Below are 8686 nucleotides of genomic sequence, written 5' to 3'. Positions count from 1 at the left end.
GTGTGTGTGTGTGGTGTGTGTGTGTGTGTGTGTGTGTGTGTGTGTGTGTGTGTGTGTGTGTGTGTGTGTGTGTGGTGTCATGATTCGGTTCTGTGTTGCTTCCTGTCAGGCTTTTATTTTGATGCTACGTCCTGTTTTGTTTCACCACAGTTTTGGTCTTTTTACTTTCTTCATCACCCGCATTAGTTTCACCTGCTCATTATAGTTTGCACCGCATCATAAGCAGCCTTCACCCACCAATCCCAGCCAGATTGTTCTAGACGCCACCTCTCACTCTCCAGCATTTTTCGGTTTTGGTACTTTGTGTTTTTGACCCGGCTTGTTCCTCTGACTATTCTGTTCTGCCTTGCCCTCTTGCTTCAGACTGTCACTGTGTATAATTATCGGACTTCCCTTTGGACTACGTATTTGGATTCCTCTGCTGTATGTGTTTGCTGGCTCTGATCTCGGACTGTTTATACCGACCTGTGATTTTTGTGTTTCACCGTGTCTTGTATGGTTTTGTTTAGCGTTAGTTCTCTTATTAAAGAGACGGTTTTGTTTTACATTTCCTTGTCTGGCCTTTTAATTGAGTTCACCCTCAACATTTTTGGCAGCATAACGCGCCGATTCCTGACATGTGGTGTGTGCGTGTGTGTTTGTCTTTATATACTTGTGCGAACCAACCCCTGATGGAACACCTTTCTTGTGTGGACATTTCATTGGTGACTTTCACCAATGCGGTTTCTGTACTATGATGGACTCTAAATCCTGACTGAAAATCCTCAAACAAATCATTCTTGTGCAAGTGGTCACATAACTGCTTTGCAACAGCTTTTTGAAGGATTTTGGAAATAAATGGGAGATTGGATATTGGTCTATAATTAGCTAGGACACCTGGGTCAAGAGTAGGCTTTTTGAGTAGAGGTTTAATTACTGCAAGTTTAAAAGCCTGTGGAACATAACCTGTTAATAGAGAGAGGTTAATCAGATCTAGTATGGATGTGTTGATTAGGGGAAAGACGTCTTTGAGCAGCCTGGTCGGGATGGGGTCCAGGAGACATGTTGATGATTTAGATGAAGCAATTGTTGAGGTCAACTCAGAGGGATCTATAGGGGAGAAGTAGTCCAAGTATAAATGAGGTCTTACAGATGTTTCTAAAGCCATTGTAGTAGATGGCACATCTGCGAGAGCTGTGGGAGTGGTCCGACCAATTTTTTCTCTAATAGTTGTGATTTTATTTGTAAAGAAGCTCATGAAGTCATTGCTGCTGAGATCTAAGGGAATGTTAAGCTCAACAGCACTGTGGCTCTTTGTCAGCCTGGCTACAGTGCTGAAAAGAAACCTGGGGTTGTTCTTATTTTCCTCAATCAGTGATGAATAAAATGCGGTTCTGGCACTATGAAGGGCTTTCTTATATGTTATCAAACTATCTTTCCAGGCTATGAAAAACTCTTCTGACTTAGTGGAGCGCCACCTCCTTTTGACATTTCTGACATATTCTTCCTGCTGTAACCACGTTTCAGTAAGACACAATAAGTCAATGTGATGTTCACTTATCAAATCATTCACTAACAGAGATTTAGATGAGAGAGATCTGATATTTAATAGTCCACATTTGATTGTCCTATTACTTTCTACTATAAGAGGAGTCATCTTAATTTTAATTAGGTTCTTATGAATAACTCCTCTGGAGTTGATTCTTGATTTATATAATTTAGGTGGGCGGGGGGCAGACACAGTCTCTATGGGGTACTGGGAGTGTTGGGTGGGTAGCAGCTGCAAGGAGACAGCAGAGAGGCGTGTAAGACTGCGACCCTGCATCCTGGATCTGTGTTCAGCACAGATGTCATACGAATCCAGGGCACTTCAGAAAAATACAAGGCATTATTCCAAAATCCACTTTGTGTGTTCGTGTATGGTTGAAAACTTGTATTTTTATACTTTTGTGTGTGATGTTCAGACAAATATGCCAGAATCCATCATCAGTCAACATACCAGAGGCTGAAATTCAAGCAGAAATACAATAACTTTCTTTTTTTCTCGGTCTTTTGGATTTTAATTCATCACCCTTTAACAATTACAGTGCTCTCTGCATCACACCCACTCTTCTTCCACCATGTTCTGCCTCTCTTTTTATCCTCAGCAAGATTTTTTTCTGATCTTGAATACCGAAAGACTTAATCTTTGAGCATGGGTGTGGGTTAACAGACTGGGGTTGGTGCAAAGCAAAGGCTATGGCAGATGGTGCCCTTGCTTAATATTAACACACACAGCTCATTACACACACTAAACAGTAACTAAACAGATACACCTTCATACAGAGAAACATTAGTGCATACATACAGTAACATGCATGGCACCCAGACATGCAGGTTTCATCAACCTCATAGAGCCACCAGAGAGAAAATCCTTATACATTTGATTCTAAATTTCAAAAATCAGCTTTTATTTTTGTGTGCCACATTTTTAATGCTGAGGAAGGAATTGTAATCATTACTGTGGATGGTTGGCACAGCAGCGCAGTGGTTAGTGCTGTTGCCTCACAGCAAGAAGGTTCTGGGTTTGAGCCCCAGTTAACCAGATGCCTTTTTATGCAGAGTTTGTATGTTCTCCCTGTGCCTGCGTGGGTTCTCTCCGGGTACTCCGGCTTCCTCCCACAGCCCAAAGACATGCAGCTTAGGTTGATTGGTGACTCTAAATTGCCCGTAGGAGTGAGTGTGAGTGTGTGCGCCCGAACAGCACCTGCCAGGAGAGAAAATGAGGGACACAGAGAGAGAGGAGAGTGACAGGGAGAGAGAGAGAGAGCTGTCGTAACAGTGTGTGGTTGTTTGTCTATGTGTCAGCCCTGTGATAGACTGGTGACCTGTCCAGGGTGGACCCTGCCTCTCATTCATGTCAGCTGGGATTGGCTCCCCCCCCCGCCATGGACCCTCATTAGGACAAGCAGTATAGATGGATAATGAATGGATGGAATAGGCCCACACGCTCTGCTATGTATATTGTTTTGGTCAGATGGTTGTTTTGGTTATATTAGTAAAACAATTTCATATTACACTGCACTGAAGGTATGAGTAAATTCATATTGTATTAGTGCACAGTTAACTGCAGCAAGACCCTGAAAATAGCACCTCTATGGCTCATGTCAACCTTCTTACTCATCAAGAGATTATTAAATCTCAGCGCTTGGCTTCACTGAAGATCCAGCTAGTTGAATTAATTTCCCCTTTTTATGGCATCACAGAAACACTGGTCTGCATTGCATGATCGCAGCACAAAGCTCTGAATTATAGTGCTGTTTAGCTTATTTAGATGAAAAGTTAAATTGCTATTGACTTACACAAATCAGTTTTTTGAATTTGTGAACTGAGGTTCAGAAGTCCACCATAAATTTATTTTACATTTGCTCCATCAGTAGACTGTATATCAGAGGCTGATATATGCACAGTTTTCATTTGATAAAATTGTGATGCCATAAGAAGAGCATGGCATCATGAGTTAAAATAATTGACCTGGTATATATGTATCATATAGCAACAGTGAAGTGTTGAAATAAAGTGATACATATATAATCAGTATGTGATTCTGTCATACAGGAAAAGTGGTTTAAGTATTTACTACACCATGGAACGTGTAGTGTGGTAAATGCACTTACAGTGTGAAAAGGTTTGTGCCAGTGTGAATAAACAAGAGTCCATGTGTGTGGCTAACATACACACCGTGCAGACATTCACATATGTTGCACAAAGACGCAACATGCACATCTTTGGCACCGTTGCTTGAATTTCAGCCTGACATCACACACAATCTGAACACACAAAGTGGAGACAGGGATGTGCACATTCACATTACAGCACTCACATGCACATCATGTCAGTGTGTCATCACCAGAGAGCCAACACCTTCCCACAACCAGACACGCATCGCTGCACTCTCCTCTTTCTGCTCAACATCTTTTCCCTGTCAAACATGTTTTATTATTGTCAGGTCACATTGCACAAAGTGCTGAGTTGTGAATCTGTTAATGTGAGAGAAGAAATACAATATCATCAGATAATTGGCCTCACCATAAAGACTTCTGTGGCTTCATTGACCACTTGTATTTAGGTTCCAGTCCTTTCCTTGAGGTGTTTATCAGGGCCCATATTCTTTACTGTCTAGTATATTTTTCCTAGAGCCACATGGGGCTATGGGGCCAATGTAAGAGGACACACATGCAAATGAAATGAATGAAAAATTGTTTATAAATTTGGATTCAAGCCAAACATTAGGTTCATGCCACATGGCACTTTACTCTTACTCAAGACTGCACTGGACTGAAAACAATGTATTACACAGATATTTCATCACCCTTCTTCCTATAGGTAACTGGTACGAAACATGTGCACCTGCCAGATACATTTCATTACGCCCTAATTATTGTTTTCTTTCTTTTCTATATACTGTAATATTCTTGGTTCCCTTATCTACTTCATGATTCCTCCTCTCAGTTCCTTCCCTCATTTCTCTTCTTTCCCAGCTTCTTTCTGCCTTTACTCTGTGCACACATTTTACCTTTCATCATGGAAAGAAAAACAGCAGTTTCCCCATATGAACATTTCCACACCCTGCAAAAATACACCTAATGATACTCCATCCCCTTCTCAAACCTGCCATCGCTGTTACATTTCTGAAATCTTGTCAGCGAATCACTGTCTGCCATGTCTCTCAGTAACTCTTGCCCAGGGGGACCTCCCACAGATTCCTGGCAGTGAAGGAGTGATGTTGTTGCGAAACATGACTGTTGTATTGATTGCATAGAGCACTGCAACAGCTGGTATGCTGAAAGAGAGCACAATGTGATACGGCCAAAGATGTGCTGTGGAGGAGTAAGTGTGAATGTCTCACAAGGGTTATCCCTCTCTGGATCTTTGCATAATCCTTCCTGATGGATACAGAAATTGATTTGGAGGGTGCGGCTGGGAAAGGGAGGCTGGGGGGAATGCTTAAGATTTGAGCCTGGCAACCGATGGCCAGAGAGCCGACAGTCCTCATTTCCTGAAGTATAAATTTAGGACCATTCTGAGCACACACTGTAAAGCTACAGCCTCACAGTTGGAGATGCTTGATTTAAATGTGCATATTTTTTTATGCAAAATTGTACCAAAGTGTATATTTTTTATGAGTGAAAAAGAAAGAAGATGAAAAATACAAAAGATTAATTAAAGGACCAGTAAAAGGGTTAGTTATTTTATGTCTATGTGTATTTGCATCAGTAAAGAAGATGAAAATGCTATTGTTTTAAGTTGTTATGGTTGAAATTATAGCACTATTTTACCATTGTTTTTCCAACATGAATGGCCATTTTACTGCATCTGTGACACTAATGCTGTAACTTGTTGCCTGTGTATTAAATGACTTGCCAATCAACCTGTCATCCTGTCAAATCAGGTTACAAACCTGTGCTGTGACTTCTGGTGGTGAAGCAGCAGCTCTGTTTATATGCGGATCACAGACCTCGCCTTTCGGGTTGCATTTGTATCGCCAACTTGAAGTTGCTAATGGCAACAACTCAGCAACAGTAGCATGCGATTTGGTGTCTCGGTGAGAGACCTAGTCAGTCAGTTATTCACCTAAGCTGCCAGTCATCCTCCATCCTAATTATTGCATGTTATATATACTTAACCAGCTCAAAATTTCTTCTAAAGTTATGCGCACACAGGATTAATTGGTAAATGCAATAATTGGATTTAATATCCCTGGATTTTGCTGCCATTTAATCAGTTACACATTAGCCATTCCATCACAGTATGAAATCAACCACACTGGGACCGTCATTTATTTGAATTGCATCAGAGTGCTAGGTGAATTAATTAAGCCAGTGGATCTCTAAGCATCTGGGCTTCTCAGTGCACTGTTGTTAAGTATTCACTAACTACTCCAGCTCGTGTGGCTCTCCATTGTCCCAGGCAATTAAAAAAATTTTCAGTTAACAATCTAGTTGTGACGAGAGAGACTATTTTTTTTCATCCTAGTTGCGACTACCATACCATCTAATTTCAATCTAATATTTTCAATTTCAGCACAAATACAGTAGTCATGTTACATTCTATTTGTAACAGTATTTTTCTCAGTGTCTTTCTTCCCTATATTTAATTCTCATCTTTGCTGTATTTTGTCTTATTGGTGCAGTAATCAACTTTCCTCTTGGCAGTGTTGTTATTCTTCACTATTTTACACACAAAGGAAACCCCACAGTATCAGTTAGCAAGTCTTGGATGTCACATCTGCAAGAAGAAAATTGCGCTTCGCTGTAAAATCCATCACCTCTTGAGAGTGATCCCAACAAACTCCACTATAGATTCCATGAATTAGGATTGACATCATTCAATAGTATTGTGATGAGCTGAAGATTACACAGTAACAAGGCAGTGGGTTTGATAGGTAAGTCATCACTATTCAGGTGTCCAAGGATTTCTCTCCTCATTTTTTCCTGGAACACCATTGATGTGCGATTGCATTCAAGATTCATTCATTCCCCCCAAAGGTAACATCAGGAATCATCAGCATCAAGAGGAAGTGGAGTCAGAGCAATAACCAGAATGGGACAAATGAATACAGTGGGTGGAGAGAGAACGAAGCAGTGTGTGGGAAACCAAAGCCGTGTAATAACAGAGGGAAATAATGTGGGCATAGTAGGTAGTGTGTTACGTGTTTACCCTTAATTAAAGTGGTTGTAACCAGTGATTGATGGGACTTGGCTTAGGCAGGGATGGTTAAGGCACTAGGAGGGCCTTTGTGTATTGACTGTAGTAACAACAAATTTACTACACTGAATAAGAAGGAATCCATTTTTTTCGCAAACCAATATACGGATCTGTCAGGACCTGAGGGAGCGCTTAGCTACTGATCTGTCAGTAAATTCAAACTATTTAACTGATCTAATCTCACTGAAATGTACTTGCCTAATTGTTTTTTTATTTAAAAAATGTTATGCTGATTTTGTTGTTGTTGCATACTGGTTTTCAAACAGCAGTTAGTTCAGAGTAATGCTAAGTAGCACTGTAAATAATAGTGTTTTTATTTGAATGTACCCTTAAACTTCTAAAAGTAAAAGTATATATTTTAATGCACAAAATATGAAATATGTCATCCAGCCGCTTTCCTATTCCAAATCCTTGGTTCCTGTGTAAATATGTTTGCATCATTATTCTCTAGCCTCCTAAATGGACAAGAAAATGTTGCCTGCATTTAGGTCATGCACGCATCATGCTCATGCACACACTTCTAACATCTTAGACGCATTCAGTCTCCCCAACATGTGAGGCTTATAGCCCAGCAATGCCTGTGGTCAGCACAATGCGCCGTCCACCAGGCGCTGCATTTTGCCCACACTGCTTTTAAGGACGCACTTTCACAGACATGCTTTATCTCTAACGGACATTGCAGAACGAACATGTAGTCTTACTGATCCGCTGCAACACATCTTGTGCCTGACAAAACAAACTGTGGGGCGAACGAATCTGTGTGGGCCATCGATCAGTAGTCGGACCCTGTTGTTGCTCTCTCTCTCTCTCTCTCTCTCTCTCTGTGTGTCTGTCTGTCTGTCGTGCACACGCAGTCACTGACACAATGCATTCCCTAGCCCCTTGCCCTAAGTGTAACCTTAACCTAAACCTAATTAACCAATTTCTTAATCACTCAACCCTTTACAGGTGTCCCGGAAAATGAAGACTGACCAAAATGCCCTGTTTCCCAAAATGTCCACACTCTTGATGGTATTAAACTTAAACCAGTCCTCACACACAAGGCAACACACTGGAGCCCAGGACAAGTGAAGGCAGCTGACACCAAAGCCCACATTGCAGGCGTAGAGCCTGTCGTGCGACAGAGTAGTCATCACTGCTGGAAAGCTGAGCCATTCACTCCCATAAACACAAGCTAGACCACACAAACACACACGCGCATCGCCAGTATTATCCCCCTGCGTGATTCCTCCCTCGACACTAAATCTCTTCTCGCACATCTGTCCAGGGCGCGTACTGTGCCAGTCCATCCCCGCAGAACCCAGCGAAAATACCACCTGGTATTGATGTGACACTTTGAATCTACACAGATTTTAATAACTTGTATTTAACGTTTAAACCCAAACGTGCTGTGACATAGGTTGTTGCAAAACAAGCTACCCAGCAGTAAAACAGTATTCCATACACATTGCATACAAATTACTCAATATATAACTGCTCATATTCGCAATTAACTCACCCCCCCACCCCTCAAAAAACCTCCCATGCCCTCGTAAAATCAACCATATGGGCTTGTGTTGCACCAGGAGGACTCAGCTCAGCAGAGCGTTGGAGTCACTAGTGCAGGTGCACGCTCAGCGCTGCCGTATCTTGCATCTATTGCGTGTCATTTATCAGACAAGGCTTCAGAAATAATTGCAAAAATCAATTAAACATTTCAGATTAAAACATGCGTTTCAGTACGGTACCTTCAGTTATTTCCCTTTGAAACAACGCGTCCTTTCGCCGAAGCAAAGTGAGATATATATTTATATATTTTTTTTCATCTGCTGCTAACGACGCAGGCTCAGCAGCACGGCGGGAGAGGATGACTGAGAGGGGAAGGGGGGAGTTAGAGAAGGAGAGAGAGAGAGAGAGAGAGAGAGAGAGAGAGAGAGAGAGAGAGAGAGAGAGAGAGGGGGGGTGCACAGACCACTCCCTG

General features: G+C 41.7%; 1 protein-coding gene across 1 annotated transcript in view; it reads right to left on the bottom strand.

The window, feature by feature from the left end:
- elfn2b (extracellular leucine-rich repeat and fibronectin type III domain containing 2b) overlaps positions 1 to 8549 on the bottom strand; it is a 49336-nt gene extending 40787 nt beyond the window's left edge. The window contains 1 exon segment of the mRNA XM_020588185.1: positions 8454 to 8549. The gene's annotated coding sequence lies outside the window, so the exon portion shown is untranslated.
- Between the last annotated feature and the right edge of the window lie 137 nt (positions 8550 to 8686).

Source organism: Monopterus albus, unplaced genomic scaffold, assembly GCF_001952655.1.
Source record: "Monopterus albus unplaced genomic scaffold, M_albus_1.0 scaffold508.1, whole genome shotgun sequence".
In the NCBI taxonomy this organism is placed as follows: Eukaryota; Metazoa; Chordata; class Actinopteri; order Synbranchiformes; family Synbranchidae; genus Monopterus; species Monopterus albus.
This window is presented reverse-complemented; position numbering and strand designations above follow the sequence as displayed.